Consider the following 25205-nt stretch of genomic DNA (forward strand, 5'->3'; position numbering starts at 1 on the left):
CCACAGAGCCACAACCCCAGTGCTAACCACTGCGCCACGTGCCACCCTGCTTTGTGAGTTATTTTAACACTGTCATTAGCATTGCTTTGAAAATGATTCTGTTGCAAGTTGACAACTGAATTTGCATAAGTAATATAAGAATCAGCATTAAATGTATCAAAAGCAGACACGTACAGAGTTCAGGATTTTGAGATATAATGACATGTTATACAAACACTCCAAGGCGTCATTATAGTAAGTCCTGCAAATATTACACACACACATAGTACCAAGAACAACATTATAAGGATAGTTGAGTATTACATGGGGGATACAAGACAAAAATAACCAATAAGCAATCCCTCCTCCCCTTCTCAACACAATCACATTTCTTTATACAGTGGAATCCCGCTTTAATTTGGCATCGTATTTGTGCCTCTCTTCCTGTGTCCTCCCTATATTGAATTAAGGATCATAGCGTCATCTCCTATTCAAACTCATTCCTTCCCAAGACTTCAAAATGGGAGTTCCTAAATTCCTCTTGAACAAAAAGGCTTTCAGGATTAAAGTGTCATCTCTTTCATCACTTGCTTTATTGTAACTTCTGTCTTTCTGTTTTTTTAAAAGTATATTAATAGAAGCATTACATTTTTGCAAACAATGCAACAAAATTACCAAAATAAATACAGTGCAGTAAGCAAAGAAAATACAGCTCAGCATAGATGAATACAGAACAACATTATCACTGGCTCAATACAATTGTTAAACATAGCTAGATCCCTTTACAAACCCCACCAGAGACCAAGGAAAAGATAGGATATGGCCATGAAAACATGGTAAAATGGTGCACACCCTCCCACAACACATCCGCTCGTAATTACCACGAGAGTTCAGGGTAGGTTTTCTGTGGCATGTTCAGCCGCGCACCAATGTATATCTCCCTCAAATCCACCAGATCCAAAGGCACCAATGGCAAATCACAGCCTCCTCTCCTCAGATACCAAACCCATCTGTAGCCATTCAGGAGCCAATCATGAATTCTTTATACCCACCCTTACAAAACAAACTGAAAATAAAGAAATTACGTGAAAGCCCCATCTAAGGGGAGTTAAATATATACCACACAACATAACTTTGTCTCAATATCTCCCAGTAAAGAATCAACATTGTTCCATACATTTGTGCAGAACAAAGGTAAGAAGTGCATGAAAGGGCAACTAGGGAAAAATGGCCCAAGTGGAATGGGGGGGGGGGGGGGGGGGGGGGAACAATGGTGAGGGGAAAACAGATCAATGGAAGAAATGTAAATAAATTGATAGAAATAAAAATGGGGTGAAGGTGGAGGAGAGAGTTCACAGTCTGAAGTTGTTGAATTCAATGTTAAATCCGGAGGGCTGTAATCTGCCTAATCGGAAGATGAGGTGCTGTTCCTCCAGTTTGCGCTGGGCTGCACTGGAACATTGTAGTAGGCCAAGGACGAACATGAGGACATGACAGCAAGGCAGTCACCCGGTCTGCGTTTAGTCTCTGCAATGTAGAGTAGACTGCATTGGGAGCAGAAAATGAAATAGACCAGATTGAAAGAGGTGCACAAGAAGCATGCCTCACTTGAAAAGAGTGTTTAGGGCTTGAGGTGGTGAGCAGGGAGGAGGTAAAGGGGCAGCTGTTATACATTCTGCAATTGCATGGGAAGGGGCCATGCGAAGAGGGTGAGGTGTTGAGGGTGATGGAAGAGTGGACAGGGTATCCCGGAGGGAACAGTCCCTGTGAAATGCTGACAGGGGGAGTGAGGGGAAGATGTGATTGGTGGTGGAATCATTCTGGAGTTGGCACAACTGGCGGAAGATGATTCTACTATTTCGCAATTTGTTTTGTTGTTGTCGGTGAAGGACATCAAGAAGGATTGTATATCGTTTGAATTTTAAAAAGGCCCCTGGCATGCTGATGTGTTGCATGGAGGCAGCAAAGGTTAAGGGGCAATTTCAGTAATGTGTTTTGCACCTCTGATTCCGTGATGAACATTCCTGATGACCGTTGAATGGTGGATGTTGAGCAGCATAAATTCTGCATTACAACCACCCCAAAGCAAACGTTGGGCAGGTATGAAGTATGACTTCTGCAATTTGACGGGCCTTCTATTTATCATAGAATTTACAGTGCGGAAGGAGCCCATGGCGTCTGCACCAGCTCCTGGAAAGAGCACCCTGCCCAAGGTCAACACCTCCACCCTATCCCCATAGTCCAGTAACCCCACCCAATACTAAGGGCAATTTTGGTCACTAAGGGCAATTTATCATGGCCAATCCACCTAGCCTGCACATCTTTGGACTGTGGGAGGAAACCGGAGCACCCGGAGGAAACCCACACACACACGGGGAGGATGTGCAGACTCCGTACAGACAGTGACCCAAGCTGGAATCGAACCTGGGACCCTGGAGCTGTGAAGCAATTATGCTACCCACAATGCTAATGCTAATCAAATCATTAATTTATAATTAATTAATCATTGCAGTTTTTTGTAACACTTTACTACAATTGAATGGCTTACTGGGTCATTTCAATCGAGAGTTCAGAGTCTGGAGTCACATAACTGGGTAAGCACAGTCGATCTGTTTCCCGAAAAAAGATGAGTGCTCCTGTTGGGTTTTCATGCCAATTTTGGCGGTACATGTTCACTGTTAGTGGTACTGGCATTTTAATTTCAGATTGTTGTTCAATTAACTGAATTTGGATTTCCCCAACTATTGGATTTTGCACACACATCTCTGCATTATTAGTCGACATCTTTGGATTACTGGTCCAGTAACAAAACCATGACATTTCCACACTCACCAAGCCATAGAATCCCTAAAGTGCAAAAGGAGGCAATTCGGCCCATCGACTCTGCACCGTCCCACTGGAAGAGCACCCTACCTTGACCCACTCCCCTGCCCTATCCCCGTAACCCCACCTAACCTGCACATCCCTGGACACTAAGAGGCAATTTAGCATGGCCAATCTACCTAACCCGTTGGAGGAAACCCATGCAGACACGGGGAGAATTTGCAAACTCCACACACACAGCCGCCCAAGGTCAGAATTGAAGCCGGTTCACTGGCGCTGTGAAGCAGCAGTGCTAACCACTGTGCCACCATGCCGCCCTGGCGCCAAAATTTGCTGCAGCCCTGAAGGAGAATTGGCAGTTTCAATTAATTGTTTGATCTGAACTGAAACATCTATATCCACATTAGCTACTGTACTGGAGCAGCAACAATTAACTGGCATTGTTGCTGTGGGTTGCAGATGCATATTACTTATGCATTAGCACAGGGTGCACAAAGGATCCGACATGATGATTAAATAGAACTCTAAGTTTTTTGCTGCTTGACTGTCATGAGAAGTAACAATGCCAAGCACTGATTGAGAATCCATCTTAAACAGCAACGAAACAGTCTGAGATCACACAACAAACAGCGCTGGGAACGGCAGATATTTTTCCCCCTGGCTTTTAGCCAACCCTAGCACTTCTAAATTTAAAACAAGGAAACATCTCCTGTCAGCAAGTGTCTCCAAGTACAGACTTCAATACAGTCTCATCAGTGTGAAACAGATCAAAAGAGAAGCTCGCAATTCTTTCCTCGGTCACCCTAATCTCTTACAAATCATCCTGGAATGTTCCGGGAGCTGAGGTGGAAAGTTGTGGGTTCAATCTCCACTGCAGATTGAGTACATTATCAACTAACTGTTCGGTGCAGTATATGTTGAAAGAAGTGCTGTCTTGAATGGGAAATATAGGCCAAGTCCCCGGGTGGGATTCTCCGGCCGTTCGCTGGTGACGGAATTCTCTGGTCCCGTCGGCAGCGCACCCCCCCTCTAGGTATCCCAGTGGCGTGGGGTGGTTTCAATGGGAAATCCCATTGACGAGCTACGGGAGTCCGGGTGCCCGCCAACATCGAATGGTGTGGCCACATTCTCCACCCTCACTAGCAGCGATGGCGGGGCGGACTCGCAGCAGAGAATCCCGACCCCAATCTGCCTCCTTAGGTACAAATGAAAATTGACATATCAATATTTGAAAAAGAAAGCAAGGTGTCTGTGCGGAGTCTGCACTTTCTTCCCGTGTCTGTGTGGGGTTTCTTCTGGGTGCTCCGGTTTCCTCCCACAGACCAAAGATGTGCAGGTTAAGCAGATTGGCCATGGTAAAATTGTTCCTTAGTGATCAAAGGTTAGGTAGTGTTATGGGTTTAAGGAGGAGTAGGGCTAGTCTGGGTGCTCTTTCAGAGGGTCGGTGCAGACTCGATGGGCTGAATGGCCTCCTTCTGCAGTGTAGGGATTCTATGATTCTATGATTTGTAATGTATTGTCACGCTTGCCTGAATATAAACAGTGACTATATTTAAATTCATGGACAGAGTTTTACTGACCTTCACCCATGGGCTTGTAGGGGCGGCTATAAAATTCTTTGAATGTGCTTCTCAGTGGGCTCATGCTTGTCCCTCTGCAATTTTATGGTGGGATGAACAAGGCCGAAGCCACCCCTTCCCGCTCTGATCCCAGTTGGGGTGCCTAAGTGGCAAATTAATGACCACTTCAAAACTGTTTCCTGCCCAGTCTCACTTTTCAGGCTGATGGGAGAGTTTGGGAGGGTGTTCTGGGGTCGGAAGGGGGGAGGGTGGTGGTGGGGTGCGGGGGGGGGGGGGGGGGGGGGGGGGGGAGGAGAGGGGGGTGGTGGTGGCCGTCAGCAGGACCAAAGGATCCCACTGACAGGAAGGAGCAGAAAATCCCATATTTGACTCTGGGGATTGCTTGCAGTTCCAGGCCGTTTACTGCAGCTTTTGGCATTGCTTGGATTTAGATTGACTGCTATCTCTGCGATGGGTCTTCCTCCTGAGTGAAAGGTAAAGCCCGATCTACAGTCAAATAATGCTTCTTGTAGCATTAACTTGCTGTGGGGTGGCCAGCAATGATGTGATTGCCGCTGACACCTCAGGTGACATAGAAACATAGAGTACATGAGCAGGAGGCAGCTATTCAACCCGTCGAGCTTACTCCGCCATTCATTATGATCATGGTTTATCATCCAACTAGATAGCTTAATCCCGCTTTCCCCACCAAATCCTTTGATCCCCTTTGCCCTAAGTGCTATATCTAACTGCTTCTTGAAGACATACAATGTTTTGGCCTCAACTACTTTCCGTGGTAATGAATCCCACAGGCTCACCACTCTCTGGGTGAAGAAATGTCTCCTCATCTCTGTCCTAAATGGTCTACCCTATATCCTCAGGCTGTGACCCCTGGCCTTCAGGAACATCCTTCCTACATCTATCCTGTCTAGTCCTGTTAGAATTTTATAGGTTTCTATGAGATTCCCCCCTCATTCTTCTGAACGCCAGTGAATACAATTATAACCCACTCAATTTTTCCTCATACATCAGTCCCGCCTTCCCAGGAATCAGTCTGATAAACCTTTGTTGCACTCCCTCTAGAGCAAGAACATCCTCCCTCAGATATGGAGACCAAAATTGCTATTTCAGGTGTGGCCTCACCAAGGACTTGCATCATTGCAGCAAGACATCCCTGCTCCTGGACTTGAATCCTTTTGCAATGAAGGCCAGCATATCATTTGCTTTCTTTACCGCCTGCTGTACCCACATGCTTATCATCAGTGACTGGTGTATGAGGACACTCAGATCTCATTGCACATTCCCCTCTTAATTTATGGCCATTCAGATAAGTCTGCCTTCTTGTTTTTGCTACCAAAGTGGATAACTTCACATTTCTCCAAATTATACTGCATCTGCCACTATATTTGCCCACTCATTCAGCTTGTCCTAATCACACTGAAGGATCTCTGAATTCTCCTCATAGCTCATCCGCCCACACAACTTAGTGTCATTGGAAAACTTGGAAATATTACATTTTGTTCCCCCATCTAAATCATTAAATATATTGTGAATATGGGGCCCTGGCACTGATTCCTGCGGTACCCCACTAGTCACTGTCTTCCAATTTGAAAAAGACCCGTTAATTCCTACTCTTTGTTTCCTGTCTGCCAACCAGTTTTCTATCCATCTCAACATATTTTCCCTAATCCCATGCGCTTTAATTTTACACACTAATCTCTAATGCGAGAATTTGTCAAAAGCCTTCTGAAAGTTCAAATGTACCACATCCACTGGCTCCCCCTCATCATCTCTATTAGGTACATCCGCAAAGAATTCCAGTCGATTGGTCAAGCATGATTTCCCCTTCATAAATCCATGCTGACTTTGTCATTGTTTTCAAAGTGCTCTGCTATAAAATCTTTAATAATGGATTCTAGACTTTTCCCCACTGCCGACATCCTATAGACAGGTTTGCTGGTCCATAATTCCCTGTTTTCTCCCTGCCTCCCTTTTTAAATAGTGGAGTTACATTAGCTACCCTCAAGTCTGCAGGGACTGTTCTAGACTCTATAGAAATATAGAAGATGACCACCAATGCATCCATTGCTTCTAGAGCCACTTCCCTAAGTACAGGAATTAGATTATCAGGCCCTGAGGATTTATCAGCCTTCAATACCATCAATTTCACCAACATCATGGGCGGGTTTCTCCCGTAATTGGCAGGATTGCCCGACACCGGCGCCAAGAACGGCGCGAACCACTCTGGCTTCTTGCCAACCGGACATTGCAAAATCCTCCGCACTTCCGGGGGCTAGGCCAGCGCATGCGCAGACCGGCCGGCGTGTTCCTGTGTATGTGCAGGGGGGTTCTTCTCCGCGCCGGCCACGGAGGAGCCCTACAGAGGCTGGTGCAGAAGGAAGGAGTGCCCCCACGGTACAGGCCCGCCCGCAGATCAGTGCCCCCCCCCCCGGGGCCAGATTTCCCCGGACCCCCCAGAGGACTCCACTAGATGGCCTACCAGCCAGGTCCCGCCGTGTGGGACCATGTTCATTTCACATCGGCGGAGCTGGCCAGGAACCGATGGCCGCTCGGCCCATTGGGGCCCGGAGAATTGCCGGGGGGGGGGGGTGGCGGGGCTGCTGCCAACAGCCCCCGACCGGCGTGGCGTAAATCCCGCCTCCGCCTGAAAACCAGCGCCGGAGAATGCGGCAGCAGGCGTCGGAGCAGCGGGGTGGGATTCACGCTGCCCCTCCCCCCCCCTCCCCCGGGGATTCTCTGACCCGACGGGGGATCGGAGAATCCCGCTCCATTTCTCTACTAATATTGATCTCCTCCCTCTCACTAAACCCTGCATTCTCCAACATTTCTGGTATCTGATTTGTGAAGAGAAAAACAAAGTATGTGTTTAATTGCTCAGCCATTTCTCTGTCCCCTATTATATATTCCCATGTTTCTGACTGTAAGGAACCTACATTTGGCTTTACCAATCTTTTTTCTTCATGTACACATAGAAACGTTTACAGTCAGTTTTTATGTTCCCTGCAAGCTTACTCTCATACTCTATTTTCCCCATCTTAATCAATCCCTTGTTCCTTCTCTGCTGAATTCTAAACTGCTCCTAATCCTCAAACCTGTTGTTTCTCTTGGCCAATTTGTATGCTTCTTCTTGGCCAATTTATATGCTTCTTCCTTGAATCGAATACTATCTCTAATTACCCTTGTCAGCCATGGATTGGGCACGTTCCCCATTTTACTTTTGTGGCATATGGAAATAAACAATTGATGCAGTTCACCCATATGCTTATTCAATGTTTGCCATTGCCTATCCACTGTCATCTCATTGAGTGGTGTTCCCCAATCGATCAAAGCCAACTCGTACCTCATATCATCAGAGTTTCCTTTATTAAGATTCAGGATCCTAGTCTCAGAATCGATTACTTTACTCTCCATCTTGATGAAACATTCCATCGTATTATGCTCAACCACCCCAACGGGTCTCACACAACTCGTTTGCCAATTGGTCTGCTCTCATTGCACTGTACCAGTCTAGGATGGCCTGTTATCTAGTTGGTTCCTCAATATATTGGTCCAGAGAGCTAAGACCTACACACTCCAGGAATTCCTGCTCTACGGTACTGTGGCCAATTTGATTTTCCCAATCTATATGCAGATTGAAATCACCCAAAATTACAGGTATTCCTTTAATAGTAATAATCTTTGCTAGTGTTGCAAACAGGCTTACATTAACACTGCAATGAAGTTCCTGTGAAAATCCCCTCGTCGCCACATTCCAGCAACTGTTCGGGTACACTGAGGGAGAATTTAGAAAGTCCAATTCAGCTAAGAGCACGTCTTTGGGACTAGTGGGAGGAAACTGGAGCACCTGGAGGAAATCCATGTAGTCACGGGAAGAACGTACAGACTCCGCACAGACAGTGACCCAAGCCAGGAATAAAAACAGGTTGCTGTGAAGCAACAGTGCAACTGTTGCTAACAGTGCAGCAGTTGGCGGCACTGTAGCACAGTGGTTACCAAAGCTGCTTCACAGCTCCAGGGTCCCAGGTTCGATTCCCGGCTTGGGTCACTGTATGTGTGGAGTCTGCACGTTCTCCCTGTGTCTGTGTGGGATTCCTCCGGGTCCCCCGGTTTCCTCCCACAAGTCCCGAAAGACGTACTGTTAGGTGAATTGGACATTCTGAATTCTCCGTCTATGTACCCGAACAGGTGCCGGAATGTGGCGACTGTGGGATTTTCACAGTAACTTCATTGCAGTGTTAGTGTAAGCCGACTTGTGACAATAGGATTATTATTATTATTAACCACGGTGCTACCATGTCGCGCAATCACATTTATCTCTAATTTCCTGTTTAATGCCATTTGCAAAATTACCACAGCAGTTTGGGGGTCTATATACAATTCCCGCTATCTTTCTTGCCTCTTGGTGTTTTTCAGCTTTACCTATACAGAGTCCACATTGTCAGAGAGAATATCCTTCCTCGCTATTGTGTTAATTTCCTCTTTACCAGCACTGCCTCTCCACTGCCTTTTCCTTTTTCTCTATCTTCCCAAAATACAGGAATACCCCTGGACATCCACTTCCCTTCCTTGGTCACCCTGCTGCCATGTCTCCGTAATTCCGATTATATCATACCCATTATATATTATCATATTATATCATACCTTTGGGAAATCAGACCATAAGACTGTGCTCCTTCTCCCGGCTTACAAGCAGAAACTCAAGCGGGAGAATCCAGCTAAGAAGGTTGTGCAGTGCTGGTCTGAGGAGACAGAAGAGCTCTTACGTGACTGCTTGGAGACAGTGGACTGGTCCATATTTAAGAACTCAGCGACTAACTTAAATGAGTATGTCACCACCGTCACAGACTTCATCAGCAAATGTGTGGACGACTGCGTGCCAAAGAAAGCAGTACGTACGTTCCCCAACCGGAAACCATGGCTCAACCGCGAGATTGACTCCCTACTGAAGGACAGAGCTGAAGCGTTCAAGGCAGACGACCCTGTCCTATACAAGAAATCCAGGTACGACCTCCGCAAAGCCATCCGAGATGCCAAGAGAGAATATCAAACTAAGCTAGAGTCACAGACAGACTCTCGGCGGTTGTGGCAAGGACTAAGCAACATAACGGGCTACAAAGCGAAGCCGAGCAGTATCTCTGGCAGCAGTGCACCCCTCCCCGATGAACTTAACGCATTCTATGCTCAGTTTGAGCAGGTAACCAACAACCCGCTATCGAGTGCCCCAGCAACCCATAATTCACCCATACCCACCATCACAGTTTCCGAAGTCAGATCGGCCTTCCTGAAAGTGAACCCACGGAAGGCGATGGGCCCGGACGGGATCCCTGGTCGTGCACTCAGAATCTGCGCGGACCAGCTGGCAGAGGTTTTCACAGACATCTTTAACCTATCCCTACTCCACTCCGAGGTCCCCACCTGCTTCAAGAAGACCACCATCATACCGGTACCAAAGAAGAACCAGGCAACGTGCCTCAATGACTACCGCCCGGTGGCCCTGACGTCAGTTGTAATGAAGTGCTTTGAGAGGCTGATCATGAAGCGCATCACCTCCATACTCCCGGAATGCCTTGACCCACTTCAATTCGCATACCGTCGCAACCGGTCCACATCAGATGCCATTTCCCTGGCCTTACACTCATCCCTAGAGCATCTCGAAAACAAGGACTCCTACATCAGACTGCTATTTATTGACTACAGCTCCGCCTTCAACACCATAATCCCAGCCAAGCTCATATCAAAGCTCCAAAACTTAGGACTTGGCTCTCCACTCTGCAACTGGATCCTTGACTTTCTGACCAACAGACCACAGTCAGTAAGAATGAACACCAACACCTCCTCCACAATAGTCCTCAACACCGGTGCCCCGCAAGGCTGCGTACTTAGCCCCCTACTCTACTCCCTGTACACACACGACTGCATGGCAAAACTTGGTTCCAACTCCATCTACAAGTTTGCTGACGATACGACCATAGTGGGCCGGATCTCGAACAACGACGAGTCTGAATACAGGAGGGAGATAGAGAACCTAGTTGAGTGGTGCAATGACAACAATCTCTCCCTTAATGCCAGCAAAACTAAAGAGCTGGTCATCGACTTCAGGAAGCATAGTACTGTACACACCCCTGTCAGCATCAACGGAGCTGAGGTAGAGATGGTCAGCAGCTTCAAATTCCTAGGGGTGCACATCACCAAAAATCTATCCTAGTCCACTCATGTCAACGCTATCACCAAGAAAGCACAACAGCGCCTTTACTTCCTCAGGAAACTAAGGAAATTTGGCATGTCCACATTAACCCTTACCAACTTTTACAGATGCACTATAGAGAGCATCCTCTCGGGCTGCATCACAGCCTGGTATGGCAACTGCTCGGCCCAGGACCGCAAGGAACTTCAGAGAGTCGTGAATACCGCCCAGTCCATCACACGAACCTGCCTCCCATCCATCGATTCCATCTACACCTCCCGCTGCCGGGGGAAAGCAGGCAGCATAATCAAGGATCCCTCCCACCCGGCTTACTCACTTTTCCAACTTCTTCCATCGGGCAGGAGATTCAGAAGTCTGAGAACACGGACGAACAGACTCAAAAACAGCTTCTTCCCCACTGTTACCAGACTCCTAAACGACCCTTTTATGGACTGTCCTCATTAATACTACACCCTGTCTGCTTCATCCGATTCCAATGCTTATGTAGTTACATTGTATATATTGTGTAGCCCTATTATGTATTCTCATGTACTTTCTTGAATTCTGTTCAATTCCCTTTCTTCCAATGTACTGAATGATCTGTTGAGCTGCTTGCAGAAAAATACTTTTCACTGTACCTCGGTACACGTGACAATAAACAAATCCAATCCAATCCAATCCATTTCCATCTCGGGCAGCACAGTGGATAGCATTGTGGCTTCACAGAACCAGGGTCCCTGGTTCAATTCCCCACTGGGTCACTGTCTGTGTGGAGTCTGCACGTTCTCCCCGTGTCTGCGTGGGTTTCCTCTGTGTGTTCCGGTTTCCTCCCACAGTCCAAAGACGTGCAGGTTAGGTGTTTTGACTATGCTAAATTGCCCTTAGTGTCCAAAAAAGGTTAGGAGGGTTATTGGGTTATGGGGATAGGGTGGAAGTGAGGGTTTAAGTGGGTCGGTGCAGGCTCGATGGTCCGAATGGCCTCCTTCTGCACTGTATGTTCTATGTTCCATTTGTGCGATTAGTTCATCTGCTTTATTGTGAATGCAACGCTCGTTAAAGCACATAGCATTTTTAACATTAATTGTCTCACTCCCAATATTTTTCACTGTGGCCCTGTTTGAGTCTGGCCTATGGTTTCTCTGCCTATCACTTTTCTTATTCCCCTTTCTGTCTTTTGTTTTGTTTTGTGACGGGAATAGAAGCCTCGGCATCATAAAAATCCAGGCCCATGAATTGTAAAGTGCTTTGGAATGTCCTGAGAAGGTGATAAATGTGCCGAATAAATACAAAAGCAGGAATTCTCCATGCATGTGTTTCCCAGCAGCATGGAGTGGCTTCAATGGGAATTCCCATTGACAGCGGTGGAAGAGGAGAATCCCGGCGCCAGCGAACTGCACGCCGCCAAGAAACACACGGCTGGGCGTGCGGTGAATCCCGCCCAAAATGGTTCTTGTCCTTTCTATCTATATATCAGAAAGAAAATTCTGACGAACACCGAAGGAATTTAATTCCTTTATTTCATGAAATTGGTCAGGATGTGAATTTTGTGTAGCCTTCCCTTATTTATTTTATGACTAACTTCTAATTTGCATTGTTAAAGATGCTTTTCCACAATCCTCACATGTAGACACGTCACATAGTTGGACTTAAATCTTCCCTGAGAATCTTCTTTATAATTCCCACCATAACCCCTGTGGGAACGTGACAGAAGGCCTACTAATTGGGTTTGGATATGGTTTAGCTGCAGGCCTAACCTGATAGTGAATTTCCACGAGGCCTTGTTGGGTTGTAAGCCTCTGTTTGCTGCAGAGGGTGAGTAGAGCGGTATACACAATAGCAGAGACACCCAGGCCATGATGTTTCTCATTTGGTGGCTCAGGAGGAACAGTGGAAGCTGGTATGCCAGGAAAGAAGCAGATATGGAATTCATTCTGGCTTCACTTTGAAGCCTGGGATGTAACCATGTCCTCCACTGTTTTCCACTAAATACAGTATTTTGGTCCTTTAAAAATGTGGGAAGGAATGTTCACAGCATCGTGAGCTGTTCTAGGCCACTTTTGGCTTGGATTCCCACCTCCATGCGATAGACAGGTTCAAGAGTTGCAACCACAGTATTACTTCCATCATCCGGTAGCACAGAGATTAGGGAAATGCCTCCAGACCTTGGATACTGATGCGCGAGTGGGTACGGCTCCAGCAACACTCAAGAAGCTTGACACCATCCAGGATAAAGCAGCCTGTTTGATTGGCCTCCCATCCATCAATTTAAACACTCACTTCCACTGACACATAACGGCAGCAGTGTGCAATATATACGAGATGCGTTGTCGCAATTCACCAAGGCTCTTTCAACAGCAGCTTCTAAACTCACAGCCTCTACCATCAAGAATGACGAGGATAGTGAACACATGGGAACTGTGGTAACGAATTCACAGATTCACCACTCTCTGGGTGAAGAAATTTCTCCTCACCTCAGTCCTAAAAGTTTACACCTTCTCCTCAAACTATGAGGATAAGGGGTAAACATAATGAGAAGCCTTTGTGTCGCAATGAATCATAGCCCGATTAAGTGCACAAAGCAGCAAAGGGACTTCAGAGATTTTGATTCCTCAACAGTGAAGGAATGGCAAGGTATTTCCAAGTCAGGATGATGTGTGGCTTGGAGGCGGAGTGTGCCTCGGTAGAGTGCTCTTTCGGAGAGTTGGTGGCCTCCTTCTGCACTGTAGGGAATCTATGGATTCCTGGGTATGCCCTGTCCCACCAGCAGGAGAGACTGAGCAGAGGTGGCAACACAGTGGTATATAGTAGGAAATGAGTAGCACTGGGATTCCAGAACATCGATTCTGGACCCATGGAGTGTCATGTACCAGCCCGTACCGGCCCGCTGTGGGAGCCTCTTTCAACTGCCGCCGCATAGACTGCGCGTGCACGGCTGCCGGCAATCCTGTACCAGCCTCCCCGGACAGGTGCCGGAATGTGGCGACTAGAGGCTTTTCACAGTAACCTCATTGAAGCCTACTTGTGACAATAAGCGATTTTAATTTTTAATTTCATGGTATCAGGTCAAATATTGAAAAGAAATCCCCTGCTGATTACCATTTGGCCCATTGAGATTGCACAAACCCTCTGAAAGAGCACTCTACCTAGGCCCACTCCCCCACCCTATCCCTGTAACCCTTCGTATTGATTGTGGCTAATCTACATAACCTGTACATCTTTGGACACTAAGGGAAAATTTGGCATGGCCCAAACCACCTAACCTGCACATCTTTGGACTGTGAGAGGAAGCCAGAGCACCCAGAGGAATTCCACGCAGGGGCGGAGAGAATGCGCAGACTCCACACAGACAGTCACCCAAGGCTGGAATCGAACCTGTATCCCTGGCGCTATGAGGCAGCAATGCTAACTACTGTGAAGCCGTGATGGTAATGTCTGGAGCATTGTCTGTCAGGTATGATCCTGTGAGTAGGTCTACTTCAGGCTGTTGCTTGACTGGTTTATTAGACAGCTCTCCCAATTGTCGCACAACCCTTAGAAGTTGGCCAAGATTCACCGAAAATGGGGCTGTGTCCCTACGCCCGCCGGAAAATGGACGCGAATCATTCCAGACTTTCTTCAACAAGTCCAGAGTGATTCTCCGATTTCAAGAGGGATAGCAAGGCCCCGGCGTGCACCCCACAGCTCCCGCTGCTGATACGGGGCCTTACGCTTCAGGGTGCGGGTCCGCGCATGCGCACAGCTGCCGTTTTCACAGAGCCACACAGTGCGTCGGCGTGGAAGAAGATAGCACCCCTCTCCCACCCCCCCTGGATCGCACGCGCCCACCGATCTGTAGCCCCTGATCACGGGCCTGGCAGTCATGGAGGCCTCCACCAGAGTCTGATCCCCCCGCCCCCCCACCAGAATGGCCAGCGTGGGCGCGAGTCCGAGCTTCCGCCCGGTAGAACCAGGTTGGAACCATGCCGGCGGAACTCGGCCGGTTGGCCGTGGAGAATCGCCGCGGGGGCCTCTTTCAACGGCCCCTGACCGGCGCCGCGTCAACTGCGCGCGCACGGCTGCCGGCAATCCTCCTATCTGCGGAGAATCGCGTCCCGGCGTCGGAGCCGATTGTGGATCTGAAACCCCATTCTCAGCCCCCACGCCGAGCACGATTTCGACGCGGAGGCTCGGAGAAATGTGGCCATTGCCTTTGCAGGGTCAACAGGGTTGAGCTGTCATTTCCAGTGCCCTAAGCCGGCGCTGGGTGGTCTGTCCAGTTTCATTCTTTATTAACTTGTTTTCACTAGTTTGATATAACTGAGTGGTTTACTCAGCCATTTCAGATGGCAGGTCAGAGTCAATCATCTGGCTGGAGATCTGGAGTCACATGTAGGCCAGACCAGGTAAGGGCAGCAGATATTTTGCCTAAAGGATGTACGTGAATGACAATAGACAATACTATCAAGGCCATTTAACTTTTAATTCCAAGTTTTTATTGAATTCAAATTCCACCATTTGCTGTGGTGAGATTCAAACCCGAGTCCCCGTGTGTTACTCTGGGTGTCTGGATTACTAGTCCAGTGACAATATCGCTGCACCACTGCCTCCCCAGGTGATGGTCACCATTTGAATGACTAATGTTTAATTCAATAGTTTTAAAGCTATATTTTCAGCAGCAGTGAAAATTCAGCCTTCAGAATCTGATCAAGTTTACATTCTCAGCAGTTGGTTCCTCTCTTTCACAGAAACCTTCCACTAGAATCAGGGCAGATGTGAATCCCTTACAAAGTAAGGCCAAAGGTGGGATGATGGAAGTGAATGTACTATTGCCAAGTTTGCGGATGGTAGGAAGGCAAGTGTGAAGACGCCACAAAGAATCTACAGAGGGATACAGACAGGTTAAGTGAGTGGATAAAAACCTGTCAGATGGAATGTAATGTAGGGGCAGGAATCTCCGCCAAGCCACGCCACATTTCTAGTTCAGCAGGCTGGCGGGATGCTCCATTACGCCGGCTGGTCAATGGGGTTTCCCATTGTGGGCCAGCCCCACGCCGTCAGGAAACCCCCGGCTGCCGGCAAAACGGAGCATCCCGCCGGTGGAGAATCCAGCCCCTGAACTCTGGTCGGAACAATAAAGGAGCTGAATATTATTTAAATGGAGAAAGACTGCAGAAAACTGCAGCACTAAAGTATTTAGGGTTCCTTGTGCATAAATCACAAAAAGCTAGCATGCTAGTTCAGCAGGTAATATGGAAGACAAATGGAATGTTCACCTTTAATTCTAAAGGAATGGGATAGACAAATCGATTCCCAGCTTGGATCACTGTCTCTGCGTAGTCTGCCCGTTCTCCCCGTGTCTGCGTGGGTTTCTCCGGGCGCTCAGGTTTCCTCCCACAAGTCCCGAAAGACGTGCTTGTTAGGTGAATTGGACATTCTGAATTCTCCCTCTATGTACACGAACAGGCGCCACAGTGTGGCAACTAGGGCATTTTCACAGTAACTTCTTTGCAGTGTTAATGTAAGCCTACTTGTGACAATAATAAAGATTATTATTATTTTGAACTATACAAGGCATGAGTTAAACCACATCTGAAATACTGTGAACAGTTTTGGTCCCTTTATCTCAGGAATTCTGGAGCAGACTTGATGAGCCGAATGCCATACTTCTGCTCATATGTCTTATGATCTTATACAGACGGTACTGCAGCAGCCTCTGACCACCCCCATGAAGAACTGCTGGACCCTAATTGGCTCTTCCTAGAGAATGGTGAGGAAGAATCTTTTGCAATACTGAATGACACCTTAAAGGTTATGGTCACATAGAATGATCTGTATTTCCCATTGACAGTGCACCTTATGAAGTCCCTGTCGTCTTTTTAGAACCATTGGCTGTTTTTTTGTGGTTGATCAGCATTTTGATATTGATTCCACTGAATCTACAAATGTATTGCCTACTTGTTCATGACGAGTCCTTCACAGAGGATATTTAGTCCAGGTTAGGATCCATACAGGATCACACGGATGAAGAACTGGAACCTTTCCAGTGTAAAAGTCAATTAGCAAAGGCAGTCATAGAATCATAGAATCCCTGCAGTACAGAAAGAGGCCATTCAGCCATTCTGCCAATCAAATCTGCACCGGCCCTTTGAAAGACCACCCTACCTGAGGCCCAATCCCCAGCCCTGTAACCTTACCCTAAGGGACAATTTAGCATGGCCAATCCACTTAACCTGCACATCTTTGGACTGTGGGAGGAAACTGGAGCACCTGGAGGAAACCCACGCAGACATAGGGAGGAAGTGCAAATTCCATACAGACAGTAACCCAAGCCGGGAATTGTACCCGGGTCCCTGGCGCGGTGAGGCAGCAGTGCTAACCACTGCCACCGCCCTGAGAATTGATTGTCTCACCCGTAATTCTTCCCACTGTAGACAGTGAAGTAACCACGTACAGAGAGAATGTGACCCTCTTCCCATTACCTACAGAAAGTAAATGGTCCTCCTAGAAATCATCTCTTCTTTTCTTGACAGTCTTGTAGGAAGTTGGTTGATTTTTTTCCCTTTATTGTCTAAGTTCATTGCAATCTCAGATCTTCAATGCCTTTTCAGTCTTTGATGCAGCAGTGGAGGATACAGCTTTGACTGTCTTCCCTGGTGTTGAAGATCATTCCTCTTCTGAAGCTTCTTCACCGTGGTCTTCAACTGAGCAACAGGTTTTTCAAAGTGTCCTGAGTTATTCTCCTCTATTCCTAGAGGTTCCAAAGGTTGATTCTCTTCAGCTTTCTCTTTTGGATCAAGCCTTTTGTTGAAAAGTTTTCATTGCCCTTGCAGGTTACTCATCCTGAAACCTACACTCAGATTCCCAGAAAAGCTGACAGTAATGCTAAGGAATGCTATAGAATGCAATAATAAAGTGTTGTCCTATTCTGCAGATGAAGCCGTCTGACCAGATTCAGAAGAATGTCTTCATGTCTCCAAGAACTCATTTGTAAGAACTGAGAATACTGTGGGAGAGTGAATTCCCCAGGACTGTGTACTGGGAGGGGAAGAGTAGGAGCTGACATTGAGTTGAATCAGTCGTCGTATAATGTAAATAGTTAAAGACATAGTCCGGGATTCATCAGCACTGCCATGGCGGAACACTGAATCCATTGTGTTCAATTCCCGCTCCAAACTCCATCCCTCTCTTTGGCAGCAGTCTAAGATCAAACTGTTTCTTCACAACCTCGGTGCACTTTTCGACTCTGGCATGAATTTCCAATCATATAGCCGTGCCACCAGTACATCTGCATAACATCACCTGATTCACCCTGTCATCTGCTGCTCAAACCCTCATTCCTGCCTTCATTACATTTAGACTTGACTATTCCAATGCAATCCAGCTTTATCTCTCACATTCTACCCTCCGTAAATTTTAAGCTGGCCAGAAATCTGCTGCCCCGTCTTAACATGTACCGAGTCCTGTTCACCTATCACCCCTGTGCTCACTGACCTATATCCTGTTCAAATAACGTCTTGATTTTAAAGTTCTCATCCTTGTTTTGAATGGCCTCACCCCCTCCCTATCTCTGTAATCTCCTCCAGCTCTGCAACCTCTCAGCTAATTCTGGATCCTTGAGCACTCCTTATCGCTCCACAATTGGTGGCCATGCCCACATCTCCCTCTCTACACCTCTCCATTTAGGAAGGGATTTCCTGCCTACATCTCTCTCTCTTTCTCTACCTTGCTCTCTTCCTTTAAGATACTCCTAAAAACCTACTTCTTTGATCAAGGTTATTGTCATCGGACGTAATACTTCCGCTCATAGTTTGATGCCATATTTTGTTTTCTCATGCCCTCATGAAAGCACCTTTGGGCAGTTTTATTACATTGAAGGCACTGTATAAATGTAAGGAGTTGTTATTTCAAACCATATACAAAGCGGAGCCTCGTTATGTGTATTCCATAATATTGACCCACCTGATCAATACCAGATGATATTACATTGTTTGCAACTGCTTCATCAACCTGCGTTCTTGTCCCTCAAGAAGAAGTTGCTTTTCATTTATCTAGCTGCATTCAGTACTGTGTCAATAACCTGTAACAAAATTATAACAGCCTGCTGTGAATTGCTCAATGCTAATGTCTACTGCCTTCAAAGAGACTTGTGATGATCACTCTGCTGGTGATAGCAGAAAGAGCTATCAGAATTTCCATCTGAACATCTCGTAAAATATTATTTTAATGGACTCAGTCAAACAGTCTAGTCAAAAGACCTGTCAACTTAGAGAAGATTGCAACTATCCCAATGGTCCCAGAACACGAACAAAATTACATAAAACAGTAAAATAATTCTAAAACATCGGTGTCGGAAGGAACCATACAGTGATGTATGGAGCTCTCAGATGTGGTAGCTTCAATTCCTGACTGACTTCGGCAAAACTCTGAGAGGCACAGAGCACAATTCAAGCAGTTTGTGCATTTGCAAATTTGGTTAAAATAATCCAAGCTGATACGTAAGAATTATGGCCACGGAAAAAAAAAAATCTTCAGTGCATTCTATTTCTATTGAAACGTTTTGGGAGAATCTGTCGCACTTCAAAGCTTAGAGTTTAATGTGGAGGCTGTGGTCCCACCCGTCAGCTGAAAGGATGGCGACAGCTCCGACTCTTCACTGCTGGAAATCCCTGATCCGATTTGACAGCCGTCACCCTGTTAATTGGCTCAGGTTGTGGCCTTGTTCTGCACCACAAACCAACTGCCTAGCCCATTACACCTGACCAAAAGCAAGGCCATGGGATGCCTGCTAATTTGTCTGGGACAATGCCTGCAATCAACATCCTAACAATAGATTATGTGGCCATGATCTAATTACTGTTTGTGGGAAAGGCCCTGCAATATAAAACTTGGTTATGTTTCTGACATGAAAAACAATGACTACACCTTAAAATGAACTTTATTGGCATTGAGGTGCTTTGGATGGCCTGAGGTTGTGACAGACTCTCTAAATGTAAGCTCTTTGTTTCTTCCACAAGATGGCTAAAGCTAATGTTTGGCCTTGTGATTTAGGGCTCAACAAGCATTTCTGCGAACCTTGAGCTCAGCTGGTTCCTTGATCAGCATTGACTTGGGGAAAAAAACATTATTCAAGACAGAGGTGGATAAATTTTTGAGGATTGAGGGCATTGATGCACCATCGATTGCACGCGAGGCGAGTGATTTACCAATGTCAGGCTTTAATTAACTAGAACACAGCCTGGCGATCGTCTACAGTGGAAAGGAACGATCGTCAGGCTTCTGAGCATTTATACCTCGTTGATAGAGGCGTGGTTAACTCAGCCTCTCGGCCAATCGGTCGAGAGGCACATGACCGACCAGGGCCAATGGTAAGCCGACGTTCTGGCCCAATGGCAGACGAGTATGCAGATCATATCATCACAGGCATTAAGAGATTTGTGGATGGCGCAGGAAGGTGGGAGGGGGGGGGGGGGTACGCTAAGGCAGAAGATCAACCATAATTGTGTTGAATGGTAGAGCAGACTTTAAGGACTGGATGGCCTACTCCAGTCCAATCACTTATGTTTCCACAAACTGGAGTAGGCCCCGTGACCCTCTTTGTGTTGGATGGGAATGTGGTGGAGGGAGATTCAATCACGGCTTTCAACAGAGAATTGGATAAACACTTGAAGAGAAAAGATTTGCAGAGCTACAGGGAAGTGGTACTGGTGATTGGCTCTTACAGAGAGCTGTCATGGACACAAAAGGCCAAATGACCTCCTTCTGTGTTGTGACCATTCTGTGATTTTTCGTCCAAAACGTGGCTGGGATTCACCGTGGGGAAATGCAGCAGCCCAGCCAAAAGTTCATTGGCATTCAGCCGGACTGGACAGTCCCGACGGCAGAGAGGACCATTAAAATCCCGTTCTATCAACCTATGAACTGCTTGTGTGCCCGGCTCTGACTTTGAATCGATACTTGGCAACTTCAAATTCGGCCCAACTTTAAACAACAATATTCATTTATCAGCGTTCAACACACATATACTTCAATCACATAAGTATGAATGTCGGACAGATTTCTGAAGACTGAAATACAACAATCAATTGGTATGCTTCACTTATTTGGAAAAAATCAAGACAATCAGGGCCTATTGATAGTGTATTATTCAGGGTGAAAACTGGGTTGACATTACAACAGTGTCAGTTTGTTAAATAAATCCCAAGCTTCATGAGCATATGACAAGGTTTTGGATGTAAACAGCCAGAACCATATAGAAATTGGCTTTCGAACTGTCAGTCATTCAAACCAGGCCTCTTCGGCACAAGGTGGATTTAATAAGGACACAGGAAATCCACACCGAGTGAAATAAAGAAGCGTGGCTTTATTTACACGATCTATACACTATCCAGTAGATGTCTACTGGGTTCCTGTTCTGGTCTATGCCTCATTGGCCGACCTTTTATACAGAGGTTAATAGAGATCCCCCGTCCCTAGCGGGGCAGCTCGTACTCCGCAAGGACCACGAGGGAGATAATCATTCCCACCCCATAGCCCCATGCGGGCTATTACAGTGAATTTCAGTTGCCAGAGAGCAGCTGGTTTCAGGGATTATTGGCATTTTCCCCCTGAAAAAACTCACTTACAGATTAAAGGGAAAAAAGCAGACAAGCACTGTTCATGACTTCAGGATGATTGAAATGATTTTGGAGCCACTGAAGTAATTTTGAAGGACAGTCACTGTGATAATGAAATAACATGGCAGCTAATTTGAGCACAGCAAGGTACCACAAACAGGAATGTGATAAAATCAATAGATAATCTGTTCTAGTGATGTTGAGTGAAAGATTGAAAGATTGGTGATGCGACCATCAATTCACACGAGACAAAGAGTTGAAGTGAACAGTGGTTTTAATCAGCCAGATCTGTGTCTGCCTGCGACTGCTCTGTACTGAGTGCCGCCTACAGGCTGCAGATCTATATACCACCCTTGAGGGTGCGGAGCCTAAGGCGGAGCCCACAAGGGCATCAACATAATACAATACAATGTAATGCAATACAATGGTGAATGGTAGCAGTAATACGTTCACCACAATTGGCCAGGGCATGAGGAAGAATTCCCTCTTTGAAATAGTACCATTTGATCTTTTATATGAGAAGGCATCTCACCCAAAAGACAGGACTTCCAACATGTGAGCACTCCCTCAGCATTGGGATATCAACCTGGATTACAGCTTCACAACTCTGGAGTGGGACTTAAACCCAACACTTCCTGACTCAGAGTCAAGTGTGCTAACCACATCAAACATTGCTGAAAACATCACAAACGTATAGGTGAGGAGGAACCTGTTCTCTCAGAAGGTCATTGAAATGATTTCACCAAGCAGCAGTGAAAACTGGGTCATTGAATGTACTCAAAGATTAGTTAAACAGGTTTTTGATTGAAACAAGCATTATGGGGGGAGGGAGAAAAGTGGAGTTAAGGCCACGGTTGGATCAGCCATGATTTTATTGAATAGGCCTCCCCCCAATAATCCTTCTTTCCTCCCTCCTACAATCCTTGGCTCCCTCGTCAATCAAAAATCTGCTTCAATCAGCCTTGAATAGATTCAACAGGCATAATTTTCAGGATGGTGAGGGGTTGGTGCTCTCCATACTGAGAGTTGGTGTGTCACTCGCCGACTCTCAGAAGCCCACTGCCATGTCACGCTCAATTGATATCTAATTGCAAGCGGGCAGATTCTTCCATCCACCTTTGGAAGGAGGTCAAGCCTCGGAGACCTGTCGTTTGTTTGACAGCACTCCAACCAGTCCAGGTACAGCGCTGCAGTGGGCGGAAGAGGTACTGCAATGTTCTGCCTGGATACAAGTCCTGGGACAGTTCTTAAATTTGATTAATCCCGGGGATCCTGGGGGAAGGAGGGTAGCGGATGCTCAGGAGGGGTCTGGAGGGGCGTGCGATTGCGACGTCGGGCAGTAGGCCAGAGGCGGAGGGACTGCTGGAGTTCCCAGGTCCAGGAGGGGAGGGCACCCAAAACCTGAAGGGGGCTTCCTGCCCGAGATGAAAAATTGTTTCTTTTTCTGTTTCCCACCTTGCTCTGATCCACACACATCAGCCTAAAAATTTATGCTGTCTGAGAAAAGACCCTTAAGTGGCCACTTAAAGACCCCTAATAGGTGGAAGGGTGGGTAATCCACCCAAGGCCTTGCCCGGCCAACTGGGAATTGCATCTGGATCGAGGCAGGGTAGGAACGCAGAGGGAAGCCTGCCCAAGCAATTTTACGCTCCCGCCCCACCCCTGCCACACAGTCCGTCTGGGGGAGTGTAAAATTTTGCCCAATTTCAGTCTCCACTGTTCACTGTGGAAGAACCTGCCAAAGACTGACAACCTCCTGAGAGAAGAAATTCCTCCTCATCTCTGTCTTAAGTGGGATGTCCCTTATTTTAAAACTGTGCTCCTCAGTTCTAGATTTCCCCATGAGGAGAAATATCATAATTGAAAGATTTCTAATGTTTTCGAATCTACCAAAAGCGTATCATTTTTTATTAAATAATATTCTCACTACATTTACAGTTTCAATGCATCAAGGCTGGAGGAAAGCTTCCCTCATTACTTAATAATTCTGTCCTTAAGCTGCATCCACCCCCTAACAGAGACAGATAAAATGTTACTTGAGATTCATCATTATACAAAATTAGTAGCTGCATCAAGACCATTGAAAATTGAAATATAATCTGGAATAAAGCGATACATTCTACTGACTGACCTGATTGGTATTCAGCTCCTCCATCAGGTCCAGTAATGCAGAAATACATTAAAGATTCCGATACATTCAGCTATTCCTTCTGATAGATTTCTGAAATGATTGGAAGCTGTGGCTGAAATTAAACATCTCGACAAGTTCAGTAAAGCTTACTTACCTCAGCAATCTTTCTCTAGCTCAAAGCAAAGGATGTGAAGTCGTGTGCCCAATACCAGAGCGTCTTGGACCTGTTCCAAGAGACTTCAAGTTCCGATGCATCTATTAGTGGTTATGCTGAAGCTAATATGTGACAGCTGTTCTGAGGACCATGAAGCCTGACTCCCTGGTCTGGCAAATCTCAATGTATAAAGCCAAGGTCACCACTGTATGGACAAGGGCAGCAGATGCATGTCAACCATCACCACCACCACCACCTGGAGGTTCCCCCCTAAGCCACTCACCATCCTGACTTCAAAATATATCGACTTTTACTTCACTGTCACTGGGTCAAACTCCTGAAACCCCCCCCGGTCCCAACATCAATGTGTGTACCTACACCGCATGGACTGCAGTGGTCCAAGAGGGCATCTCACCACCACGTTCTCAAGGGCAACTAGGGCATTAAAGACTGGCCTAGCCAGCGATGCCCACATCCCATGAATTAACAAAGAAAAAATGGAGTAGGGGAGGGGTTCCTCAGCGGGGGTAGGGGGGAGGGCTGGATCCAGCGGGTGCCAGGTCCCGAAGGGATACTGCAGCCTGTGTTATCTGAAGCAGCATAACACAACATGATACCAGGAGTGACTGTTAAATCTATTTAGTTCAACTCAGCAAGATCCATGACAACCAGCTACTGAATACAGGGACAATGGACAAGATTCAGGCTCCTCATCAGCTCAGGACTACCGGCAATCTTAGTGCCAACTGGCAATCATTCAAGCAGAAATTTCAACTATACGTGGAAGCATCCGACCTCAGTGGCGCGACCGATGCGCAGAAGATAGCTCTTCTACTCACCACTGCGGGTGACCATGCGATAGAGATCTTCAACTCCTTTCACTTTTCCGAAGGGCAGGGCAAAATGAAGTACCAAACCATCCTGGACAAATTCGACAGCCACTGCCAGGTGAACACTGTTGGAACCAACAATTCTACGGACACATGCTTGTAGGATTAGAATAGCGGTTTTAATATACTCACAACAGAGCCAGCCGATTAGCCATTGAACTTTCGGTGAACTGGCCGGCTGACCATGTGGCACTGAGCTTTTATACAGGAGCTTCCGGGGGAGGAGTCCTGGGCAGAGCCAAGGGAGAAGCCCTTTACAACTCGAGCATTCCCAGAGCTACTCCCCCTGGAGGACAGGTAGTGCAACTGCACTTACAATACAGACACATGTATATACAGATTACAATCCGGTGTGAATCACATTCACCACAAACACCAACGAAATCTTCGAGCGCTACATCTTCAAGCAGAGGACGCAAGATAAAGACGAATCCTTCACCTCCTATCTAACTAACCTTAGACTGCTAGCGCAATCCTGCAACTTCGGTGATATCACTGACTCCATGATCAGAGGGAAAATCGTTTTTGGAGTCCACTCTGCTAGAGCAATTGTTGAAAATCAAGCATATGACTCTGCCAGTCGCGATTGAAACGTGTACTGTGCATGAGCACTCTAAAAATCGCTATTCACAGTACAAAACGGCAGATAGTGAAAAACAAGCCTCCCATGAGGTGGAGAGTGTTCAGTCCATCTCCCGGATGCAGCCCCTCCACATTAACGAAAGCGACCATTTAGCGCGCTCTTTAGCGGCTGAAAACTGCACTGCGCAGATGCAGACATAGAACATAGAACATAGAAAAATACAGCACAGAACAGGTCCTTCGGCCCACGATGTTGTGCCGAACTTTTGTCCTAGATTAAGAACAAAAGT

At 46.7% G+C, this 25205-nt stretch overlaps 1 long non-coding RNA gene across 1 annotated transcript in view; it reads right to left on the reverse strand.

Moving 5' to 3' along the window:
• The window catches only part of LOC119965381, a 186848-nt gene extending 163474 nt beyond the window's left edge, over window positions 1–23374 (reverse strand). The window contains exon 1 of the long non-coding RNA XR_005460500.1: window positions 23290–23374. This is a non-coding gene — a long non-coding RNA (uncharacterized LOC119965381). The remainder of the gene's footprint in view (window positions 1–23289) is intronic.
• Window positions 23375–25205: the final 1831 nt, after the last annotated feature.

This window comes from Scyliorhinus canicula, chromosome 4 (genome assembly GCF_902713615.1).
Source record: "Scyliorhinus canicula chromosome 4, sScyCan1.1, whole genome shotgun sequence".
Classification (NCBI taxonomy): domain Eukaryota; kingdom Metazoa; phylum Chordata; class Chondrichthyes; order Carcharhiniformes; family Scyliorhinidae; genus Scyliorhinus; species Scyliorhinus canicula.